The sequence below is a fragment of the Bubalus kerabau genome, chromosome 21 (genome assembly GCF_029407905.1).
Source record: "Bubalus kerabau isolate K-KA32 ecotype Philippines breed swamp buffalo chromosome 21, PCC_UOA_SB_1v2, whole genome shotgun sequence".
NCBI lineage: Eukaryota > Metazoa > Chordata > Mammalia > Artiodactyla > Bovidae > Bubalus > Bubalus kerabau.
The window spans coordinates 64,164,911-64,189,154 of record NC_073644.1 but is presented as its reverse complement, the minus strand read 5'-3'; the positions used below and the strand labels follow the sequence as shown (position 1 = coordinate 64,189,154).

Genomic DNA, 24,244 nt, shown 5'->3' with positions numbered 1-24,244 from the left:
TCTGTGGACTAAACATCAGTTCCATTAATCCTGCATAAATAGTCATTTTGTATTGTACCACACAGTGTTCATAATTCACACAGTATGTCTCTTTGTCTTCTCCACTGTAAATTTCTCTTTGTCTACTTAAATTCAAAGATAAGAGTATAAATAGGCTTTCTCCAAACTGCAGTGTGTAAAGATCTTGAGGTCTTATTTGGAATAGATACAACACAAAATGTATTCATGAAATAGAGCGACAAAAAAAAACCCTTTTTTTAAAGTGATCCATTACACTGAGGTCATTGGAACTGCAAAATTATATGCCAGTCTCGCCTTTTGACAAGGACTTCTATCCCTCAATATTTTGCTTGCTGGTTACTTACAACTCTGTTCCTGATGGAAAGTAATGGGAGCCTTTACCATTCCTGTCACTCTTGGGGAACACAGAGCTTTCCGAGTCACCAGTCACTAGTCAGCATGTTTCTCCTGGAGGCAGGACACAGAGAAAATGCTTTAATTTAATTTATCTATGTATGGCCATGCCATGCTGACACGTGGGATCCCAGCTCCCCGACCCGACCAGCAATCCAAACTGCACCTCCTGCATCGGAACCTCGGAGTCTTAACCACTCTACCGCCAGGGAAGTCCAGAAAACGCCTTTAAAGGTTATTTTGCACCCCTCTCATGCCATCTCACACAGCTTGGCAAAAGTTTGGCAAAATAATAATCTCCAGAGTGAGTCAGGGGGCGCGGAAGGAGGCATACTGATCAAGTGCTGAGGTCAAGCGCATGGGTCACAGGCAGGACGGCAAGTTGGAGCCTTGCTCCTGCGTCTCTTTGCCACGTGACTCTGGGCTTGGAAAGGCCAGATGCGCATCTGACCACACCTCTGAGCCACCACCCCACCCCCATTCTGTGTCGGTGCTGCTGATGGTTATCTGTTGTTGGATGCGGACCAGACACCACGGACTTAGGGAGGAGTTTACCACAGTTTCACCTGGTTATTTCAGCAGGTATGTGAGCTCCCAATATGCTTTGTTCTATAGGAAGGTAGATGATTTAAGGGAGAAGGCAATGGCACCCCACTCCAGTACTCTTGCCTAGAAAATCCCATGGACAGAGGAGCCTGGTGGGCTGCAGTCCATGGGGTCGCACAGAGTTGGACACGACTGAAGCGACTCAGCAGCAGCAGCAGCAGATTTAAGCTCACACATGTCCACTGATGCAATCACAGACACCCATTCATTCAGATGGACATTCAATTTTAGTCTAAATTCAAGGAGGTTGGAAGCTCCTTCAACAGGAACCGTGAGGCTCCACCTTGATGAGACGTCCCGACCTATGATCTGCTTTTCCATGTTCCCTCAACTAAAGGAGAAAACACAGCTGCGGACCCAACGTGGAGCATCCTTGCTTTTTGGCGGCCACATGTAAGAGCTGTGAGACAGCACACCATTAAGCAAATTAACAACGTCCTGATGAACGCAGCCGGGGCACCTCGGGGCCGGATCAGCGTTTAGGCCGCCTGCTTCAGAAGCAGACTCACTCCAGGCCAGCAGGAGGCGGGCATTAATGAACGCTTCTCTGTACTTGCTTTCCTTTGACTGCAACTAATTTGAATAAAAATATCATTTTTAAAAGCAGTGGATCTGAAGAAACATGTGTCACAGAAAATAATAACCCCCTTTTCATTCCCCACTCCCAAGCCAACCCAGAAAAGCTCTGTGAGTGGCTCCATGCAGAGACTGAATGTCTTCTGATTGATTGTTTGGCTGACTGACGGGCCAGATACGAGGAGGAGCTGGAAAAGGCAAGACAGTTTCCCAAACATGCTGCTGGTGTGTCTTCTCAGGCCGAGGAGGACTGAGCAATTACAGAATGTTATTTCAGCAAGGGAGCCTGACTACAAAGAAGCCATTCTGTACGGAGCGTACAGCCACCAGGACCCACAGCCCAGCAGGCAGGACGGGAAAGGACACAGAGGTGTTGGGGTCTTCAAAGTGTGCGAAGAATGCTCAGTTTAGTCTCTCTTGTTTTGTTTTTGTTTTTTTTTTTAAGAACCAAACTGCTTCATTATAGAAATCTCTTCTATGATGCCATCTTAACGCACTTAGGAAAAAGCATTGTTCTTATTCTTAGAGCAACAACAAAGAGGGAATAAAGAAAGATCAATAAACAGCAATGTGAGCGTCGTCTGCTGCAGCCAACACCCCTCAGAGGAAAAGTAAATCATGTCATATGTTATTTCCCCTTCTTTAACTATGGCCCTGCAAACACTAAAAAAAAAAAGTGTACAAATAAACAAATAGGGCCTTCCACCCACCTGCGAGTCACGTTTATTTTTTTAATGATTTAATGTTTATGTAGTAGCTTCCCCTGGAACAGTTTGCGTGAAAGGATATTTCCCTATTTCCCCAGATGAAGTGGGTAGGGCAAACCAGAAAGACATGACTCTCTGATCTTGAATGTGACTTTGCCTTTAAACTGTAGGTTGGCATTAGAGCCTCTTTTGGGTTGAATTATGTATCCCCGCCCCACCCCCGAAAGATATCCAAATCCTACTCTCCAGGACTTCTGAATGTGCCCTTATCTGGAACTGGGGTCTTGTGGATGATTAAGATGAGGTCCTCAGAGTGGGCACTAATGCTACATAGCTGTCCTCATTAAAAAAACAGAAATTTAGACACAGACAGATCCACATAGAGGGAAGCCAGGTGAAGACAGGGAGAGTATCACCTACAGACAAGGGGTGCCTGAGGCCACCAGAGACTCAGGGAGAGGCAGGGACAGATGCCCCCTTGGGCCTCGAAAGGAGTCAGCCCTGCCTGGATCTCAGGCTTGTTGTGGCCAGAAGTGCAAGACAACGCATGTCTGAGTTGGAAACATTCAGTCGCTGACACTTTGTCATGGCGGCTGCTCAGTCGCTCAGTGGCCTGACTCTGCGACCCCGTGGACTGTAGCCCGCCAGGCTCCTCTGTGCACAGGATTCTCCAGGAAAGAAGACTGGAATAGGGTGGCATTCCCTTCTCCAGGGGATCTTCCTGACCCAGGGATTGAACACTTGTCTCTTACATCTTCTGCAGTGGCAGACAGATTCTACAAGTCTTCAACTCTATGGCTATAAAGTAAGATAGTGTGTTTAAACAAATCCCTTCTTATCAGAGAAGTGAATAAATTGTATCTTCTAAGGAATAACTAGGGGAAAAGAAGAACAATAAAACTGTTCTCTAGAGACCATCTCATTTACCCAGTAACTACAGAGCTGTCTGATTTATAACCAGGCTTATTCCATGAATTGTCTCTCTGTAGACTTTAAACAATGCTAGGGTCTAACTTGTGATTAGAGTTCAGGGACCTCTTGAGAAAAAGCAAGTTATGTAAAGATAATGGTTTGATTAGCCCACTTACAATTGAGATTTAAGTGATCTTAATATACTTTTGTTTACTAATTTTACCATGGAGGCAAAACTCTTAATTCTCTCTCTATATTTTTTCTGTTTTGTCTTGTTTTTGGCTGTCCATCTATATAGGTAAGAAGATGGAGGAAAACTCTTCTTCCCATAGCTGGTCTGAGAATGCCCGGGTCCCAGATGTCTATTCCATTTGTGCCTCTAACTCTGCAGTCCACACTTCTCCACATGCTTTATGCCCCAGGAAGCTGACCCATCAGACGTTACTGTCAGCCCTGCCCTGCTGCCTTCTGGCTGGGTTTGCTGTTGCGAACACTCCCACTGGGGGGTGGCGTCAGGAACGTGAGGCCACAGTCGCGTTCTCCAGCTGCACCACAGGCTGCTCATGCCTCAGAGCACAGCCCTGCTCAGGCTGCCCTCTCTTTGGGTGACTGCTCCCTCCCCTGGCCTTTGGGATCTGAAGCGGGTGTAAGGGCTATCAGTGCTGCGTAACAAATTAGCACAAACATAGTGGCTTAAAGCAACACACGTTCAGTATTGCAGTCTTCCTCCATTCAGGCTGCATAACAATGTCCCACACAGTAGGTGGCTTATTAACAACAGACATCTATTGCTCACAGTTCTGGACACTGGGAGGTCTGAGGTCAGGCTGCCAGCACCCTTGGGTTCTGCTTAGGGCCCTCTTTCAGGGGCAGATAGCCATGTTCTATTTTGGGGAACTTTTTATTTTGTATTGGAGTATAGCTTATTAACTGGAGAAGGGAATGGCTACCCACTCCATTGTTCTCGCCTGGAGAATTCCATGGACTGAAGAGCCTGGTGGGGCTACAGTTCATGAAATCACAGAGAGTCAGGCACGACTAGTCTACTAACACTTTCACTACTTTTCACACCCTATTAACAATGTGGCAGTCTCCGGTGGACAGCAAAGGGGCTCAGCCATACATACACAGGTGTCCTTCTCCCCCAGACTCCCCTCCCATCCAGGCTGCCACGTGGCATTGAGCAGAGTTCCCTGTGCTCTACGGGCAGTCCATTTTAAATACAGCAGTGTATTCTCATTATGTCCTTACACGGCAGAAAGGGGGCAAGAGAGCTCTCTGGGTCCGTGTTATGAGCGCACTAACCCATCCACAAGGGCTCCACCTCCACGAGCTGATCACCTCGAAAGGCCCCACCTTCCAACCCCATCACGCTGGGTTAGGGACGGGGATGCACTCGTTCAGCTCACGACACGGTTCCTATGGGTCCGAGTCTGGGCTCAGCGGGCTCCTCCAGCCCGAGTCTCCCAAGGCAGCGGCTTAGGAGCGGCCCAGCCTGTTCACCTCTGGAGCCTGGGGGCTTCGTCTAAGCTCTCGTGATTATTGGCAAGATTTAGTTTCTCGTGGTTAAAGGACTGAAGTCCCTGCTTTCTTGCTGCCTGTCAGCCAGGGGCCACTCCCAGCTCTCAGAGGACACTGGACTTCCCTGCTTCTCAGCCCCTCTCCCAGCAGCGCAGCCCCCTCCCCCTGGGCCGGCAGGAGAACCTCCCCCGTCACCCAGACCACGCCACACAGAGCGTCACTGAACCACAGGAGGGACGTCCGTCACCCTGCTCTCTCCTACTGGCTAGAAGCAAATCGCAGCGTCCAGCCACATTCAAGGGCTAAATAAGGCTGAGCGCCAAAGGATGGATGCTTCTGATGCTTGGTGCAGGAGAAGACTCTTGAGGGTCCCTTGGACTGCAAGGAGATCCAATCAGTCAGGCATGACTGGTCCATCCCAAAGGAGATCAGGCCTGAGTGTTCATTGGAAGGACTGATGCTGAAGCTCCAATACTTTGGCCACGTGATGCAAAGAGCTGACTCACTGGAAAAGACCCTGATGCTGGGAAAGACTGAAGCAACAGGAGAAAGGGCTGACAGAGGATGGGATGGTTGGATGGCATCAGTGACTCAATGGACATGAGTTTGAGTAAACTCTGGGAGATAGCGAAGGACAGGGAGGTCTGGCAGGCTGCAGTCGATGGGGTCTCAGAGTTGGACACGACTGAGCAACAGAGCAACAACAAGCCACATTCAAGGACAGGGGAGTCATTGAAGGTTGTCTGAGGATTCTGCCTGCCCCGGGGTAGAAAGCCAGCCTGCCCTTCCCACCTTGAACTTATTTCCCACAAACCCTGCCTGAGCCTTTGCAAATGGCCCCTCAATTAAATTCTCCTCAAATCACCCCAGCAGAGTGCTCCATCTGTTCCTGCCAGGACCCTTCTGGTAAAATCCCTCTGTAAGTGGCCGGTCCTGATGACAAGCCCCGCAGGGGTCTTCTGGGAGCCTGGGCCAGCTGGTGACAGGGCTCGAGGGAGCTGAGGGCAGCTCAACTGCTTAGCATCACAAAGAGGAGGGCAGCCGTGATTTCCACTTGTCTGGAGGCAGCAGAGGCACTGGCAGAGGGGGGCTCTGCAGCTGGAAGCCGATTGAAAAATGCCTAAGGGCGGGGGTACGTGGGGCAGAGATGCAGTGCAAACCCTCGCACGGCCTGAGCTCCTCGGGCTTGCCCCGCCTCCCTGGTGTCTTCTCCGCAGGGAGCAGAGGGAGAAGGCGCCCTGCTCTGAAGCTGGTCCCCCGAGCAAAGGGGCCTGAAGACGCCCACCCCGGGGCGTGGCCCCGAGCGCCCACACAGCTTCCATCACCTCGGCGAAAACCCATCTTCTTCATCCTAGAATTGTCTTTAACATTTCATTTATTTTCAGTTATTCCACTTTTGAACCTTTTCCCATATTTTTTAGAAACTTTTCTTGTCAAAATGTTTCTGTGTCATACCGAGTGAAGGAAGTCAGACAGAGAGGAAGACCTACTGTGTGACATCCCTTATATGTGGGTTCTAAAGAGGAATGATACAGACAAATTTATTTACAAAGCAGAAATAGACTCACAGACTTAGAGAATGAATTTAAGGTTGCGGGGTCTGAGGGGAGGGAGGGATAATAGGGAGCTTGGGATGGACAGGTACACACTGCTGCACTGAAAATGCATCACCAAGGAGGACCTCCTCTGTAGCACAGGGAACTCTGCTCAACGCTATGTGAGCCTCGATGGGAGGGGAGTCTGGGAGAGAAAGGCTGCATGTATGCGGATGGCTGAGTTGCTCTGCTGTCCACCTGAAACTATCACACCATCAGTCGGCTATAATCCAATAGAAAATCAAAAGTTAGACTTAAAAGTTAGACCACTGGCCGGCACACACAGGTAAGCTCTGGCTGGCTCTTGCAAACTTGCCCTCTTACTTCACACTCCACATTGGAGAGTATTTCACTAACTCTCACACGTGAGAATCTCAAGATTTATCCTCAAGCATCCGAGGCCAGAGGAAGAAAACACTAGAACTACAGGTGGCCGGACAGGTGGCGGCTCACGCCTCTCGAGGCTCCGTCCTGAGTGTCGGGGAGAAGTGGACACTTCACCTGGAACCCCGCTGGGTTGCTTCCCCCAAACAAGAGTGATGTGAGTCAGCAAGGCCGTCCTCAGACCGCCTGGAACGGGGCCCTGAGGAGGGGGTCCCCGGGCCAGCAGCACCAGGTCCACTGGGGCACGCACGGGACATGCAAGGCTTGGCCCACAGACCTACTGCAGCTGAGACTCTGGAGTGAGGCCCGCCATCAGGAGGCCCTCCAGGGACGCTGACGCGTGCTGTCCTCTGAGAACCTCAGGATGAAAGCACCGGCATTAAGGATTCAGTGACTTGCACTTGAGCGGTGAAGGGTCGTGCCCTTTAAAAACCCACAGAACAGGGAGGGGGAAGGACAGAAAAAGCGAGCGGGTCGGTCTCACTCCTCCCGTAACTGAGGCTCAGTGATGTGCTCTGTGTGTGTGTGGTAGTCGCTCAGTCGTGTCCGACTCTTTGTGACCCTGTGGACTGTAGCCCTCCAGGCTCCTCTGTCCATGGGATTCTCCAGGCAGGAAGACTGGAGGGGGCTGCCATTCCCTTCTTCGGGGATCTTCTGGACCCAGGGATTGAACCTGGGTCTCGCACGTTGCAGGCAGCCTCTTCTCCGTCTGAGCCGCCCGGGAAGCCCGGGATGTGCTGGCAGTCATCTAACATGAGCTTTGCAGGGCGCGCTGCGTGGAGGCACAGAACCCTGCTCTGCTCTATTTGCCGGTGTCCGTGGCAGAACTAACCTATTTCAAGCTACAGATGTGCGGCTGCAGGACGCAGAACTGGGGTCTTGGAAGCTGGCGTGAGGAGGCGTCACCACGTGCTCGTTAAGAAAAGGGCTTGTGCAGTGGCCACTGGTAAATCCAGTCAGTCTGGGTTTGTTTATCAGGTTGGAGAATCCCCTTACATCAGGGTTTCCTAACCTTGGCACTGCTGCCGTTTCAGACCGGGCAGTGCTCTGCCGTCTGTTACATGCTGTTTAGCAGCATTCCTGGCCGCTTCCTACAGGAGTCCAGTACTTCCCTCCTCCCCAGCTGTGACGACCAGAAATCTCTCCGGACATTGCCGAGGGTCCCTCTGGTGGCAAAATTGCTCCTGGTTAGGAATCACTGCCTTATATTGACCATTCAATTTTTTCAATTTTTTAATTTACATCCATCCCTTGGATTATTTTAGTCCCATCACCACATCTAACTCTGATGGCTTTCCTTCCTCTGCTGACTCTACCTAGAGTGGAGATGACTTTCCGGCCAGTGGGGCAGACTTGGCTTATCATTCATTCATCCTGGTGACGACGATGGTGATGGTGACTTCCCTGCTCAGTGGCCTGATTCTGGTTTCCAGTTTGGGACGTTACAGGTGGTGCTGTTTGGATGTCAGTCGCGTGTCTTCCTACCTGCAGCTGTCTCCTTGGTCTTTCTTCTCATCCATCCGCAGAGGGTTAGACATTGCTCTTTCTTCTTTCACTGGACCAGGGAGTAACATGATTTGTTTTGTTCGTCTCTAATCTCCCTCTCCTTTTCTACCCTCTGCATCTTCATATGATGTGAAAGCCGTTCCAACGTGTCAGACATTCAACAGTATTGACCAATCTTGGACACTAAAAAATCATCATTGGGACTTTCCTTCCCTCCCTCTCAGACTCCAGAGGTTAAGACTTGGCCTTCTAAAGCAGAGGGTGCGGGTTCAATCCCTGGTTAAGAAACTAAGATCCCACATGCCTGTGGCCAAAAAAACCCCACCAAAACATAACACAGAAGCAGAATGGAAACAAACGCAGTAAAGACTTTATAAAAACGATCCACACCAAAAAAAATCTTTAAAAAAAGTTAAAAATCATTATTAACTGATCTGTGAAACAGCAGAAGTGAGGCAGGCAAGTAAAACTGATGCCGTGCTGGTGGCAGAGATAAGCACACCTCTGTGAGCGGAGCGCCCACAGTGTCCAGCGGCGGGGCACGCCGACGCAAGCGCTGCCTGAGAGTTGCTAGGCAACGCCACGTTTCCGCGCCAAGGCTTCTCCAGCCCTTCTCTTTGAGCTTATTTTAGTGCTGGAGTTCAACAGCATCCGTTCAGCAGGTCCAGATACTGGAAAGCTCACTGTCCAGTGGGGGCTTAAGATATATGAAACTATTTTTAAAGGCATTTTTTAAAATGACTGTCTAAAAAAAGTTATTGTATTTTAAAAACTGAAGGTTGGAACAGATGACCTCTGATAGTCCCTCCCAATTTAGAATTCCATAAAGGGCAAAAATACCTTTAAAATACTTCAAATACTTTTAGTGCTTAAAATATTTTAATACTGTGATAAAATGAAATGAAGCAGCAGTGCAGTGTTTTCTATTTGAAACATTCCGTGTAATTGTTTCCAGTTATTGCTTCTAATCAGTCTTTTTCCTTGCAGGGAAAGTTATGATCAACCTAGACAGCATATTAAAAAGCAGAGACATTACTTTGCCAACAAAGGTCCATCTAGTCAAGGCTATGGTTTTTTTCAGTGGTCATGTATGGATGTGAGAGTTGGACTGTGAAGAAGGCTGAGTGCCAAAGAATTGATGCTTTTGAACTGTGGTGTTGGAGAAGACTCTTGAGAGTCCCTTGGACTGCAAGGAGATAAAACCAGTCCATCCTAAAGGAAATTAGTCCTGAATATTCACTGGAAGGACTGATGCTGAAGCTGAAACTCCAATACTTTGGCCACCTGATGCTAAGAGATGACTCATTTGAAAAGACCCTGATGCTGGGAAAGACGGAAGGCAGGAGAAGAAGGCGATGACAGAGGATGAGATGGTTGGATGGCATCACTGACTCGATGGACATGGGTTTGAGTAAACTCTGGGAGTTGGTGATGAAACCCCTGGCATGCTGCAGTCCATGGGGTCACAAAGAGTCGGACACGACTGAGTGACTGAACCGAACTGAACTGAGTCTTTTTCCAATCCTTTCCCACAGAAAGGCAGGTGGGATTGGTACGTCATTTATCCATGCATTCACGCCTTAACTTGAGGACCAGCACCGTGGCAGGAATGGAGTCAAGCGCTGGATACAAGGAGCTTCCTAACCAGTCAAAAGATACAGACACAGGTCAGTGTACAGATCGGGGTAGGGATGCCTCCACAGGCATGTGGCTCCCAGAGCTCAGGGCAGGGACCATGAGGATGCGGCCAACAAAGGCTTCTCGGATGGTGTAGCAGGAGCTAGGGAGCTGGAGAGGAAGGAAAGGCACAGAGGGAGTAACAGCAAAGGCATGGATGGCCACAGCCAGAGACGCCGTAACAGAAAGGCAACAGGAGCCAGCAGATGAGCGGTTAGGAACCTGGTCAGTGAAAAAGCCGAAGGTGGCAGGCAGCCCCCAAAGACCCGAAAGTGGGAAGGACGGGGTCATGTTTGCATTGAAGTCTCATCTCTCCTGCAGCTGAGGGAAGGAGTTAGGGAATGATGGGGTGGGACTGAGCGAGAGAGACTGGCGATGATGCCGGCTCAGTGGTCCACGAGAGAAGGATTCAGGCCTGGATTCAGACCTTGGCAATGAGGGTGGAGAAAACTGGGCCCACCTGACAAACCCCAGGAGGCTGCGCAGGACCAAGCGGCCCTCTGCACGCTGCTGATGAAGGGCAGGAGGGCAGGACCGAGCAGCCCTCTGCACGCTGCTGATGAAGGGCAAGAAGGACTTGAAGTGACACTCAGGTTTCTGACCTAGTGACAAGTGGGATACCATCTGTGATCAAGAATGTAAGAGGAGTAATTTTGGTTCTCCTTTGTATATATGAGACGCATATCTATCTATCCGTCTCGTATCCAATAGAATATCTGAGTCTTCTTAGGAAAGGAAAAATGTGCTAGATAAACAGATCTGGGAGTTATCAGTGCATGGCTGTTGAAACGACGGGGTCGCCTGAAGAGAGTGTAACAAGGACTATGGGTGGAGCATTTGGCCTTGGGGGGCCCTGGGGTTTAAGGAGTGAGTGGGAGATATCAAGATTGTAAAACAGAAAGAGGACAAAGGATGATAAATGCCAGGAATCATAAACTAGGAAATGTCTCAGAAAGCAGGCATTTCATGAAAGAGGGATAGGTTAAGAGTGAACAATGTCTCAGAAAGACGAATGTGATTAAAAGCACCTGCTGCTCAAAGCAACCGGACAGCCAGTGGTGGTCTTTAACAAGCAGAGTTTTCATAGAAACCAGGACACAGGGCTTTGTGGGGCCAGAGGACGCTGAAGAGGAGACAGAATACAGGCACCTCCGCAGAGAGGAGAGCCATTCACCAGAGACGCTTTTCTTTTTAGATGGTGAGACTAGAACCGCGAGTCCCCTAAGGGAAGACAAAGGAGGCGAGGGGAGCACTGAGAGAGACCAGACAAAGGAAGGGATGGGTCCACCTCTGACAGGCGGGTGAGTGGCGTCACAGAAATGAGGGAAGCACAAAAGAGAAATGCAGTTTACAGATGCCTGGGGCGCAGGGCAGAGGACCAGCCTGCAGCAAACAGGCCCAAAACCTGGGGGAGGAGGCAGAGGGAGGGAGAGCCCGCAGTACCAGAGCCCAAGGGTCTCCAGCGGCGGCTTGCAGGCTTAGCTGCTCTGAGGCGTGTGGGGTCTTAGCGCCCAGCCAGAGAGCGAACGCACGCGCCCTGCACCGCAACGCATGTTCCTAGCCACTGGACCACCAGGGAAGTCCCAGCTTCTGGAATTTCAGATAGCTGATGTCTCATCAGATCCCCTCTGATAATAAAGAGAGGAGATGCTTTGTGGCCAGGAATGATAATCTCTCTCAGGAAAAAATGCAAGATAAAATAATCTCTGGGCGCTGGCAACAGGAACATCCAGCCCTCTACACAAAAACATTTCGTCTCCCACGATTGCAGAAGGTCCACAGACCCCAAGGGCTCAGATAACCACCATCATCCATCTCAGATTTGTTCATCTCACATAATTTTTAAAATGAGTGAAAGTGTGTGTTAGTCACTCAGTCATGTCCAACTCTTTGCAACCCCATGGACTGTAGGCCACCAGGCTTCTCTGTCGATGGGATTCTCCAGGCAAGAAGAGTGGAGTGGGTTGCCATTCCCATGTCCAGGGGATCTTCCCAGCACAGTGATGAACCTGGGTTTCCTCATTGCAGGCAGATTATTCTCTATCTGAGCCACCAGAAGGAGATATTGTGCTTAGCCGCCCAGTCGTGTCCAACTCTTTGCGACCCCATGGACTGTAGCCTGCCAGACACCTCTGTCCATGGAGATTCTCCAGGCAAGAATACTGGAGTGGGTTGCCATTTCCTTCTCCAGGAGGTATTAATCGATGAATAACTGAGTTAATGATTATGAAGGTTATAATTATTAGAATTAATCAATTAAAGCACAATCATGCCCAGCTGTTATCCTGGGTCAGGATGGCAAGTGCTTTATCCCCCAGAGACTCTAATTCAAAAGCACAGACATCTTCGCTTGACATGACTGATTACGTTAGCTCGGAATATCAGATTCTCCTAATGTCCCCCCTGGAACAGCAGAGCCTCTAATTATACACGGTCTGTTGGTTAACTGTAAAAGTAGGGGCCCAACAACTACGGAGAAGGAAGCAGAATTCTTTCAGAAAATCAGCCTCATTCAGACAGAGCGCTCCTCCTACAAAGGGCTGGCTGTCATCCGATCCCCCCAACCTCGGCTCTTTCAGCACAGAAACGTGGGTTCCCGGATCACTGGAGTGTGCGTTGTGCCAGGAACTCCCTTCGATTAAACAGCAAACTTTACATACAGAAGATAGAAAAACAGGAAGGTCCTACTGTACAGCACGGGGAACGACGTTCAGTATCTTGTAATAAATTACAATGAAAAAGAATCTACATACACGGGTATGTATCGCTGAATCACTCGACTGTACACTAGAAACTAATACAACATTGTCAATTAACTATATTTCAATAAAAAAGTTTGACTACAAAAAAATGCAAATTTTATTCCCTTCTGCATCAGTGGCAAGGGTTTGTGTGGGGCCACTATGTGTCAGGACTTCCCAGGTGGCCCTAGTGGTAAAGAACCCACCTGCCAATGCAGGAAACGTAAGAGACTCGGGTTCCATCCCTGGGTTGGGAAGATCCCCTGGAGGAGGGCCTGGCAACCCACTCCAGTGTTCTTGCCTGGAGAATCCCATGGACAAAAGAGCCTGGTGGGCTACAGTCCATGGGGTCGCAAAGAGTCAGACAGGACTGAAGCAACTGGCACATGAGGGAGGTGTTAAGGGCGCCCAGCTGCCCCACCTCATGCTCAGGTGATGACGGCCTCTCCACGCTTTACCCCACAGTGGGGGGCACCTCACCACCCCTGGGCCCCCCTTCCTCCTGGGCTCCTCTCCCCTCGGGCCCTAGAGAGCTGCGGTGAGCGTGGTCACAGAAATGACATTCTGGCATTTGTGGGTTAGCCTATGACTTACCATGACTCATGCAGTTTCTGTGGGAAAATACTTTCTGAGGCTTAAACCAACAATTTACAACTTGCACTCAAGTAGTTCTGTTGCCTTGAGAATGTCTCTTCGTGGGGTTCTGTGTAAATGAAGGTTCATAATCATCAAAATGAACAGTGAGAGAGCTGAGCTAAGGGCTGACGCGCTGAGAATCTTCACGACAACGTACATCAGCATGTCGGTAGATAAAAATAGTTTCCTTACCAGTACTGCCTGGAGTCAGATGGGCACCAGGTTTCTCAGCTGTGCAGTGGGACCACGGGGACCAAATGTGTTTCTGTGTTATTCAGTTGCTAAGTCGTGTCCTGCCCTTTGCCACCCCATGGACTGTAGCCCGCCAGGCTCCTCTGTTCATGGGATTCTCCAGGCAAGAATACTGGAGCCAGTCCCTTCTCCAAGGGATCTTCCCGACCCAGGGATCGAACCTGCATCTCCTGCATGGGCAGGTGGATTCTTTACCACTGGAACCATCAAGGAAGCCCCAGGGATCAAATGAGATGAAGTGAAATTGCTTTTGAAGTTGTCAAGTGATATATAAATTCAAGTATTTTTATCTATAGTGCATTTGTACAAGCAAGGCCTCTAGAGAAGGACTTGGCCAGTTTAGTCCTGGCTTTGAACCATTCATTCTCTTTGAAATATTAATCCTTTGTTCTATTTGTTCTATCCTAGCTAGGTGAACTTGTGCACAGTACTTAGCTGCTCTCTGTGCATTATCCTGTTGGGGATAATAACAGTAACTGTCGGAAATGAAGGTGGTGAGGATCAAAACACTGAATGTGCTGGGCACACACCGAGCGCTTTGTAAGTGCCAGCTTTCGCCCGCGTCTTCCTCATCTTCACCAGCAGCAGCAGCAGCAGCCCCAGCATCGGTGAGAGGCGAAGCAGTCTAGTGCGAAGTCAGTGGCCTGGAGCGCTAACAGGCCAGGAGCTCAACAGTGCTGAGGAGAGCTGACTATTCTCATCACTGAGGTGTTATTGCTCTTATTATTGAGTTGATTGCTATTATTTTTACTATATGCAGTAGCTTTATTGGCCATTCAAGAAGAAACTTGGTGACTGTTTCAGAGTTGTCTTTCTTTGGGCTTAGCCATCTCCAGCTACAATTCTGAATTACACCGTTTTTCTTTCCATTTGCTGTTCTTGTTTTCAGTCCACATGCCTAGGGTGTGGACGAAAGGCCTGAGGCTTCTCAGCAGAGACGCTGACAAGAGCTCACCTAGGCTTGCACCCTCACCGGCCCCTGTCAACCTCGGGTTAGCCCCGCACGCCTTTGTCTCCACGCCCTGTCCAAACCCTCTAAGAGAGTCGTAAAGGAGTCAAAGAAGAAGAAGCGAATGGGAGAGGAAATGCAAAAAAAAAAAAGTCAACAAAATTTGGAAAGATAATAATGGAATCTAATTTAGCTTCAGCTTTCTCCATTCTGCTAAGTGTCTAAGCCTAGAGAAGCCACAGATCGTAAATGGAATCCACCATGAATCCGCTAAAGGCTGAGGGTCTGAAAGCATCGGCCATGTCTGAATCCAGGGGCTGGGATGGGGCTGAAAGCAAGAGGGTTCACTCATTAGAAGGACCCAGACCCCCGATTCCCTCCCTTCACCCCTCTCCACCCAGCCAGGGCTGTGGCTCCTCCACCATCAGCTGATGTCAGGTTTGTTCTCTCAGGGGGCTGACCCTGAGATATTCTGATGTGGGGGGCATGAAGCACAGAAGAGGGAAGAAAACAGAGCCACTCTGAGAAGTGCCGGGAGCCGGCATATTGCATATTGAGTGCATATTGCATATTGCATATTGAGTGCAGCACTTTCCACAGCATCATCTTTCAGGATCTGGAATAGCTCAACTGGAATTCTATCACTGCCGGGAGCGGGGGCTCCGCCCATGGCAAAGGTCATGAGGAAGGAGGCTCGGCACACACAAAGGCGGGATCGAGCCTCAGGAGTCCCCTTGGAAATTCTCGAGCATCTACCCCCAAACCAGAGTCTGCCTACTTTTGGCTTCGTGCTCTCACCTACACCTCTGACTTTACGGGGGCTGTCCCCCACTACCTCTCTCTGAAAAAAGAGTTAGCTTACAGCTCCAGTTAATAATTCCTGGGTGTGACAGTGTTTCAACCTACAAACTCCTTTGGAAGTCCTCTAGCCTGCCTGAGTAGGTTTTTCCGGCCACATGTGATTGTTCAGAGCCTCCCAACTGTGAGAGGCAGGAGACGTTCTAAACTGTCTAAACACAGATTCCTTTGATTAGTTAAAAGATTGATTAGAAATTGTATTGGTGAAGGGTTTTTCACTTATTGAGCCAATGTTTGCTGCCAAGTCTCCATACTCCGTACCTACTGTGTCCTTGGCAGTGTATTGATTGATATAATGGGTGTATAGAAATGTAAGTAGTAGCCTCAATGTTTGTAACCTTGGACCCTTGAGTTAATTCTTTTCTTGATTGAGCCCACCTCACCTTTGCCCTATAGGAATGCAGCTTTGTCCAATGCTTTTTTGGAGGCTGGTGCCTGACTTTGGAATAATCACCTTTAGAGAAAGATAAGTTTCTTAAAATGTTAACAGGCCTCCTGGCCAGAAGATGATGTAATTAATTCACCTGAACTTTTGCATATGATAAGTTTGAAAGCCTGGCTTCAATTAGGACCAGGAACTGCTGTCCTTGCATGACTCCACCCCTTCCCCCATTATCCCCTATGCACAACTTTAGGTATAAAAACTACTTTGGAAAATAAAGTGCGGGCCTTGTTCACTGAAACTTGGTCTCCCCATGTCGCTCTCTTTCTCAAAATCTGGCTGAGTCTCCATCTGGAGCGCGGAACCTGCCATGCTTGCTAATTATGCCTGGGCTTCTAAGATCCGACCGGGGAGGCCTCAGTGTCTCCTCTCCTTCGGGAGAACAGAAGGACGCCTGCGGCCTACGTAAGTGGTGCAAACTTCTTGTCTTGAAGTTTTATTGGTCTCCCGTGTAAACCAAGCTACTCAGCCTCTTTTCTTCACTGAATTTTCCTACTGAGCTATCCTTATTCTATTACTCTTTGTATCCTTAATTAAAGTGTAATTAAGCAGTTGTTTCCTGATCCTCGCCGACGCCGTCCCCACTTCGAACTCCCTGGATCAGCCGGGGCTGGACCGCAGCAGAGAAGAGCGAGACTCCTGGAGTCATATACGCAGGCCAGGGCCCCCCACCCGGGACGGCGCACTGGGGCACAGCTTCCACTGCAGGGCCTCCGCATTGCAGACTCTAAGGAGCCATCGTGCTGCAGACGGCATGAGCAGAGCCCTCTGGAGCTGTGCAGCGACCTGGCTGTGGGGAAGTTGCTCAGTTCCTGCCACACTCTTCCCATCTTGGGTCTTTCCACTGTGCTTCTATCAGGAAGAAGAGCGGCAGACCACCCACTCCAACTGCGGTCACACCTTACATCTCACTAGACAGAACTGAGTCACGAGACCGAGCCCACCAACAAGAGTGGCTGCGAAGCTCTAATTAGGCATGCTGCCCTCCTGTATAGACGTTCTGTTAGTAAGAAAGAAGGAAAGACTTACTAGGTAGGCAATGAGTAATGTCAACCACAGAAATAAACATAACGGGCGACAGTCCATGGGGTCCCAAGAGTCGGACACGACTGAGCGACTAAACCACAGCACACCCCAGGTGTAAAGGCCCCACTGAGAGCCCAGAATAGAAACAAGTCACAAGGAACTACAACAGTATAAGATGTAAGACACCAGAGTTTAAAAAAAAAACTGAAAAGCCTTCAGAGAGAAAGAGCAGGTAACAGGCCTGGAATAAGAAACACTGGTCCCAGTCGGAACCCTGGCCGTGAGCCATTAAACGGCTCGGTCAGATGGTTGTTGACATTGCTTCCCCACCATGGAGGCTGTTGTTCTTTCAGTGACCACACAAAAACCAGGAGGCACAAACTGGCTGAAGAAGTATCGGCGTCTCTTTCAGAGTGGTATTCAAGAACTGATTGTGAAGTTATTTTCCCCAAACAACAAGTACGATATGTGGAAATGTCACCTGCCCCACTCTGAAGCAGGGCTTTCTGTTCACATCAAGTAACGTTTCACCTAATTCCACGCCCTTTTATTTAAATTTTTTTTACAGATATGAAACATGAGGCAAGCACTGTTGTTGCTGGCTCCATTAGCAGAGCGAAGCTTTGCAAATGGCTAATAATGGTGGGTTGATAAGTGCCATCATATGCTTCAAAAAGAAAAGTTTAGACTTGGCTGTTGCTGTTTCATACAATTAATGAAATCAGTGGGAAGTTTTTGGACTTTGTTCTATTAAAAATGAAATGTCTGATGTGATGGCTAATTCTATTGTAAATTTAGTTTAAGAGGTTACCGTTAAAAGTAAAATTTGTTTCTGCAGGGACAATGAAAGTATAATCTTTGGAGGAGCACTGTTTCATGGGGAAAATAATACACTTACCCCTTAGTACTGTTAAGAAGCCAAATGGTCTTAGCAATGATTTCTTGGCTATGACGCTGAAAGCACAAGGAACAAAGCAAAAATAGACAAATGGGACGACAGTAAACTAAAAAGTCTCTGCACAGTGAAGAGTCTACACAGTGAAAAGGCAGCCCACAAACTGGGAAACAGTGCCTGTGAACCTATTACCCGATAAGATGCAAATACCCAAAAATACAAGGAACTCCTACAACTTAAGAGCAAAAAACCCAAACAACCCAATTTAAAAAATGGGCAAAGGCTCGGAGTAAACATTTCTCCAAAGAAAGCATGCAACTAGCCCACAAGTGTAAGAAAAGACGCTCGGCATCACTCATCGTCAGGACAACGCCAATTAAAGTGACCATGCGACACTGCCTCGTATCTGTTTCAACGGCCGTGATGAAATAAACAGAGAGCATCAGCGCTGACGAGGGTGTGGAGAGATTAGAGGACTTGCACACTGCTGGTGAAAACGTAAACTGGTACAGCCACCGTGGAAAGAGAATGGAAGTTCCTCAAAAAATTAAAAATAGAGCAACCATATGATCCCGCAATCCTGTTACCAAAAGTGGGGTTACACGACTCGTTGTTTCAGAAGCCAGTAAAGAGGTCGGGTCGGTGGAAAGGAAGTTTGCTTTACTTCAGATGCCAGCAAGCGGGGGTGCGTGGAAGGGCGGACGTCTGTCCAAAAGCCAATTCCCCCCGCTGACCATCAGTGGGCAAGACCGTTTACAGACGAGGGAGGGGCTCCATGCAGAAACCGCACAGTCAGCGCGGACGGTCGTCTTGAAATCGGTCATCGCTGGTCTGACCAGCGCCATCTTGGTTGTTGTAGGTACAGTTAATCTTCGGTTCCAAGGTCGGCTTGTGTCCATTTCTTGGAGGCCAATTCTTGGAATTGTGGCAGCTTATGTCGTGGCTATAGTCAGGTCATCATGTAGCTAACTTCCCCACCTGGTGGGGGATTCAGTATCTATAGACAGACAGCTCACAGGATATGGCTCAGAATATTATCTACAGCCCTAGAGAAGGAACTAAAGTTGGGACAACACTTAATGATACGTTATTATTATTTGGTTTCCTTTGACTGTTCCCCTGTGTTTCTGCATTTCCTCACTTCTCTGATTAAGCTTATTCTTTGACGAAAGTTTTTCCACAGACAAAAAGCAGGCTGAGGACAGGGGTCGCAAGGGCCATAGGGTCCTGCTCCACTGCAATCCCACTTTTGAGTATTTAAGAGCAGGATTTCAAAGAGATATTTGTACTTGCACATTCATCGCAGCGTTATTCACAATAGCCAAGAGGTGGAAATGACTCAAATATCCATCGACACGTGAAAGGATAAACAGAACATGATCTATACGTACAACAGAATGTGGTCAGCCTTAGACAAGGAAACTGCGATATGTGGCATCCTGGAGACGTTATGCCAAGTGAAATAAGCTGGCTACAGAAGTACACGTACCGCGCGATTCCACGTACACGCGGTGTCTAAAGTCGCCAGACGCACAAAAGCAGAGGACACAACAGTGGTTCCTGCAGACTAGGGGTGGGGGAAACGAGCTGTAAAAGGTTTCAGGCATCCAACATGACATTCCGTTGCTCTACAACAATGTTCATATAGTTGATACTGTACATACCTAAAATTTTGTTAAGAGGGTAGATTTCATGTTTTTTTTTTAAAACCACAGTTTCTTAAAGAAGAAGCCCAATGGAGCAAAAATATATTTGAAATTGTTCGTGGCAGACACACAATTTGTAATTGCATCCAATCAAGTTGTGACTGTCTTCCATTTAACAGACATGGTAGCTGACATAATTAGCAAATATATATATATATACACACAGAACTAGGGCAGATCCTTCATTTGGGGTTCCCTGGCCGCTCAGACGATAAAGACTATGCCTGCAATGAAGGAGACCAGGGTTCGATCCCTGGATTGGGAAGATCCCCTGGAGAAGAGGATCCCCTGGACAAGTGAATGGCTATCCACTCCAGTATTGTTGCCTGAAGAATCCCATGGACAGAGGAGCCTGGTGGGCCACAGTTCATGGGGTCGCAGAATGGGACACAACTGAGCGATTAAGCACAAGCACAAAATTAAACACAATTTTTGTGATGAAGCTGATATTGAATTTAAGAAAAGCACCTCCTCCTGGGATTTCCGTACTGTTCGTAACCACATCTCCAGATCTACCTGTGTCTGTGAAGCCAAGTGTTAGTCACTCAGCCATGTCCGCCTCTTTGTGACCCTATGGACTGTAACCCACCAGTTTCCTCTGTCCACAGAATTCCCCAGGCAAGAATACTGAGGTGGGTAGCTGTTCCCTTCTCCAGAAGATCTTCCCGACTCAGGGATGGAACCCGGGTCCCCTGACTGCAGGCAGATTCTTTACCATCTCAGCCGCCCGGGAAGCCCCAGCTGCACCTGCATGTACCCTCTGTGTCTTCTCTCTGATTAATCACAACAGGTAAGCTGTCCTTGTTCCCACCAGCTTCTTCCTTGGGGCTTTTCAATTTATCCCCTCCTCTTCCTCAAGCTCTTCTCTCTCTGCAGTTCTCCCCCTTCTCTCTCTGCAGTTTTCCTTTCTCTCTCTCTGCAGTTTTCCCTTCTTTCTCTGCAGCATCAGTTTCTCTCCCCCGTCTACTCCTCTCCAAAGCGTATCCCGAATGTGTCTATTCCCTCCCACATCCCTGACGACCACCCGTGCCCTAACTGGTTCCATCTCCTCCCTGGACCTCAACGAACCTTTCCTGACCTGCCTCCCTGCTGCACACCCTTGCTCCTTGTTCTTACAGAAGCAAGGGTTCTCCTTGCAGCAGCCAGGGTGGTGTCTAAGATCACAAAGCCAGCTCTGCGGCTCCTCTGTGCTTAGAAACACTCCCGTGTGAGACTCAATGCGGCTCTCCACTCGGGCCTCAGCAGAGCGAGCCTGGGCTCCTCCACCCCCACCGTCTGCCTCTTTCCCTTGCCATGCTCATCCTTGCTGACTTTTGGCCAATTCCAAGAACATATTAAAATCTTCTCATCTTAGGAACTTTGCAGTAAATTGGTCCTTTTGTCTGGAATTTTCTCACCTCAGAGCTGCACATCGTTGGCTTCAGCTCCTCAGAGGGTTTCTCTGACCAGCCCACCCAGTGCCGGTCTCACTGCACTCGACCTTTTTATTTCTCAATTGCGCATCAACACTGAGAAGCAATGCTTTTTTTTTTTTTTTAAGCACTGCTTTTTAAAATAAGTGTAGTTTTTTGTGGGTCTACGTTCCCCACAAGAATATACACACCACAGAGTAGACTGCCAGGTTTAGCAAATAAAAATACAGGGTACTCGGTTACATTCGAATTTCGGAAAAACAAAGACCAACTTTTAGGATGTTTCATGCAATACTTGGGACAAACATATTTAAACAAATTTGTTTTCATTGCAGAGATTCAAAGTGAACTGGGTGTTCTGTCTTTTATCTGCAAGTCTGTCTTAGAGCAGAAACCTTGACTGCTGTATCATCCCAGCAGATACAGCGATATCTGGCAAGTACACCATAAAATACTGATGAACTGAAACAGGGATTGAATGAACAAAAGAAGGGAGAAGAATTAATCCGCAGGATATGCTCAGTCTGTACACTAGTTTTATCGATAGCTACCCTGATAGTTAATGTGTCAACTTGGCTGAGCTAAGGGAGGCTCAGATAGCTGGTAAAATATTTTTGGCTGCGTCTGTGAGGGTGTTTTGGGAAGAGATTAGCATTTGAATCCGTGAACTCTGTACAATAGGCTGCTCTCCCCGGCATGGGTGAGCGTTATTTAACGCATCGAAGGCCCGAGGAGGCAGCAAGGCCTCTTTCTGCGGAAGAGCACACTCGTTCTCTCTCTGCCGTAGCCAAGACATCCGCTCCTCCTGCCCTCAGACACCGGCGATCTGGATTCCGGGCTCTGGGGCTCAGGTCGGGACATGACTCCATCCGCGCCCTAGTTACCGGTCCTCAGACTGAGTCACGCGGCCGGCCTTCCTCGGTCTCCAGCCCGCAGATGGCAGCTCAGGGGACTTCTCGGCCTCCGCAACTGCTGAGCCAACTCTTGTGCTAAACCTCCTCTTATGCATGTCTATATATAGCCCATTGGCTCTGTTCCTCTGGAAAACCCTGACTAATACAGTTCTCCAGGCTGTAACCTGGAACAGCAGTCTGGCGTGCTGCAGTCCATGGGATGGCCAAGAATCAGATGCGACTGAGCGACTGAACTGAACTGAGCTGAATACAGGTCTCCAGGCTGTAACCCGCTGGTCACAAGCTTCAGCTCCGACCAGAATCACAGGGGCCCTGACCCTGTCGGTGTGGGGTGGGCGAGAGCGCATGTTCCTTCCACACTCCCAGGTGAGGCTGGGCTGCTGCGGGCCAGCATCCCACTCAGAACCACTGGTCCAGCTCACACCTGAGGTCTGTGGCTTGCTTCTTCAACCCTCATTTGAATACAGATTCAGGGACAGAGAGAAGACTGCTGGAGTGTGGGTTCTGGTGTATCTGGAAACAAATACTGTACTGATTCTCACTCTGTAAAGGAAGATGACCTTCTGCACTGTGCCTCTATACAGCTGAATCAGTGTTTTTTGTTTTTCTTAAAAAGAACGGTCCCTAGGATGAGTAAGAAATCTCTAGACACGCGATGTATTTTAAGACTAGATGTTGGCTCTGTGGTAATAAATCCACCTGGATTTGCAGGAGACGTGGGCTCAATCCCTGGGTCAGGAAGGTCTCCTGGAGAAGGAAATGGCAACCCGGTCCAGTATTCTTGCCTGGGAAATCCCATGGACGGAGGAGCCCGGTGGGCCACCTTCTACAGGGTCACAAAAGACTGAGACACGACTGAGCAACTGAGACCATCACCAGTCACCTTTAGAGGAGACTCACAGCGATCAGGCCGTCTCGGTCAGGGCAGAAAGCAGAGGAGTCAGGTGACAGGCTCTTAACCGCTGCCAAACAGAAAGAAGTCCCACGAGGCCCCATTTATGTTTTCCAAGATAATTAAATTTATTTAATCAGTTGTTTCAGAGCTAGTTTTCTCTCCAGGATTGGTAGCCCATGACAACAGATGAAGAGGACAAAGGCACAGCTCTACCAGGCGGCAACGCGGATTGTGTCTCAGTATAATTTACGGACATTCAGGACTCCTGAGACCCTTTTATTTCCATACGATGATTCCTCACCCCCGTTCCTGAGCAACTTTAGCAGTTTGCCTTGGAGGGTTTCCCCCCATCTTCTCATTTTCCCTTGGTCCCACGTGGCCATAATGGTACCTTATAATAAATCTTTGTTTGCTCACAGTTTTATTTTATGAGCCAAGAGGATCCCTGGGTGTCTGTGATGGAGATGATGGCTGCTCGGGTGCTCTCAGCCCCAGCTCCAGCTGCCCCCCGTCTTCTCTTTTCCCATGCCCCCAGGTTTTCAGCCGTGAAGCTGTCTCCTCACTCTCCTATCAGCTCTCCTGGGCACACCCTTGCTCTTCTCTCTGCCCTGGGTCAAGTCTGAGGCCCTCGTCTCAGGGTCCGAGCTCCCACTCTTTCCAGTCCAACCTGGGTCCATGTTTTCATTTATTTATTCTCTCAGTGTCCGTTACTGAGGACGAGCTACCCATCAGACTGTGCTAAATGCAGTGAACTCCGGAGAAGACAATGCCTCGTCCTTCTTTCTGAAGCGGTCATGTTGTCCCATCCCTAAGAGCCTGCCACGACTGGAACATGCCCTGAACCCCCTGAAGTCTGGACCTCGCTGGAGTGTCTCCTCCGGGGAATTTATCTGCATCTCCCTTTGTTGAATCCTGTCCCAACTTCAAGATTTAGGTTCCCCAATCACCTCCTTTATGCTCTCTCCATGCCTTCTCCTCTGTGGCGTGTCGTCGCCCCGCTTTAACCTAAAACGCATCACCTCCTTCAGGCTCTCTCCATGCCTTCTCCTCTGTGGCGCGTCGTTGCCCCTCTTTAACCTAAAACGCATCCTTGTTGTTCAGACTGATGCTGTCGTCTCAGGTGTTGGACCTGTTTCCTGGCTTGCCGTGGTATTTATCATCCCATAGTTCCCTGAGAAATAGCTCCCCTAGGGTTCACTTTAAAATATATTTATTTATTTGACTGCATAGGGTCTTAGTTCTGGCACGGGGGATGTTTTTTTCTTTTCAGTTGCAGCATGTGGGGTCTAGTTCCCTGACCAGGGATGAAGCCCAGGCCCTCTGCATCAGGAGCATGGAGTTTTTCCCACTGGACCACCAGGGAAGTCCCCAAGGTTTATTTTGCAGTTTTGGGTGGGTGGCGGTGCTCAGTTGTGTCTGACTCGCTGCCACCCTGTGAGCGGTAGCCCACCAGGCTCCACTGTCCATGGGATGTTCCGGGCAGGAATACTGGAGAGGGTTGCCAGGCCCTCCTCCAGGGGACCTCCCCAGCCGGGAGTCGAGCTCACGTCTCTCGCGTCTCTCACGCTGCAGGCAGGTTCTTTACCTGCACCTCCTGGTAGCCGTGGGGGAGGCAAACGT

General features: G+C 49.1%; 1 long non-coding RNA gene across 1 annotated transcript; it reads left to right on the top strand.

The window, feature by feature from the left end:
• The first annotated feature begins 16,005 nt into the window (after positions 1–16,005).
• LOC129636075 (uncharacterized) lies at positions 16,006–23,824 on the top strand. Its single transcript, XR_008706620.1, has 3 exons — positions 16,006–16,181; positions 20,012–20,193; positions 23,326–23,824. It is a non-coding gene; the product is annotated as an uncharacterized LOC129636075 (long non-coding RNA).
• Positions 23,825–24,244: the final 420 nt, after the last annotated feature.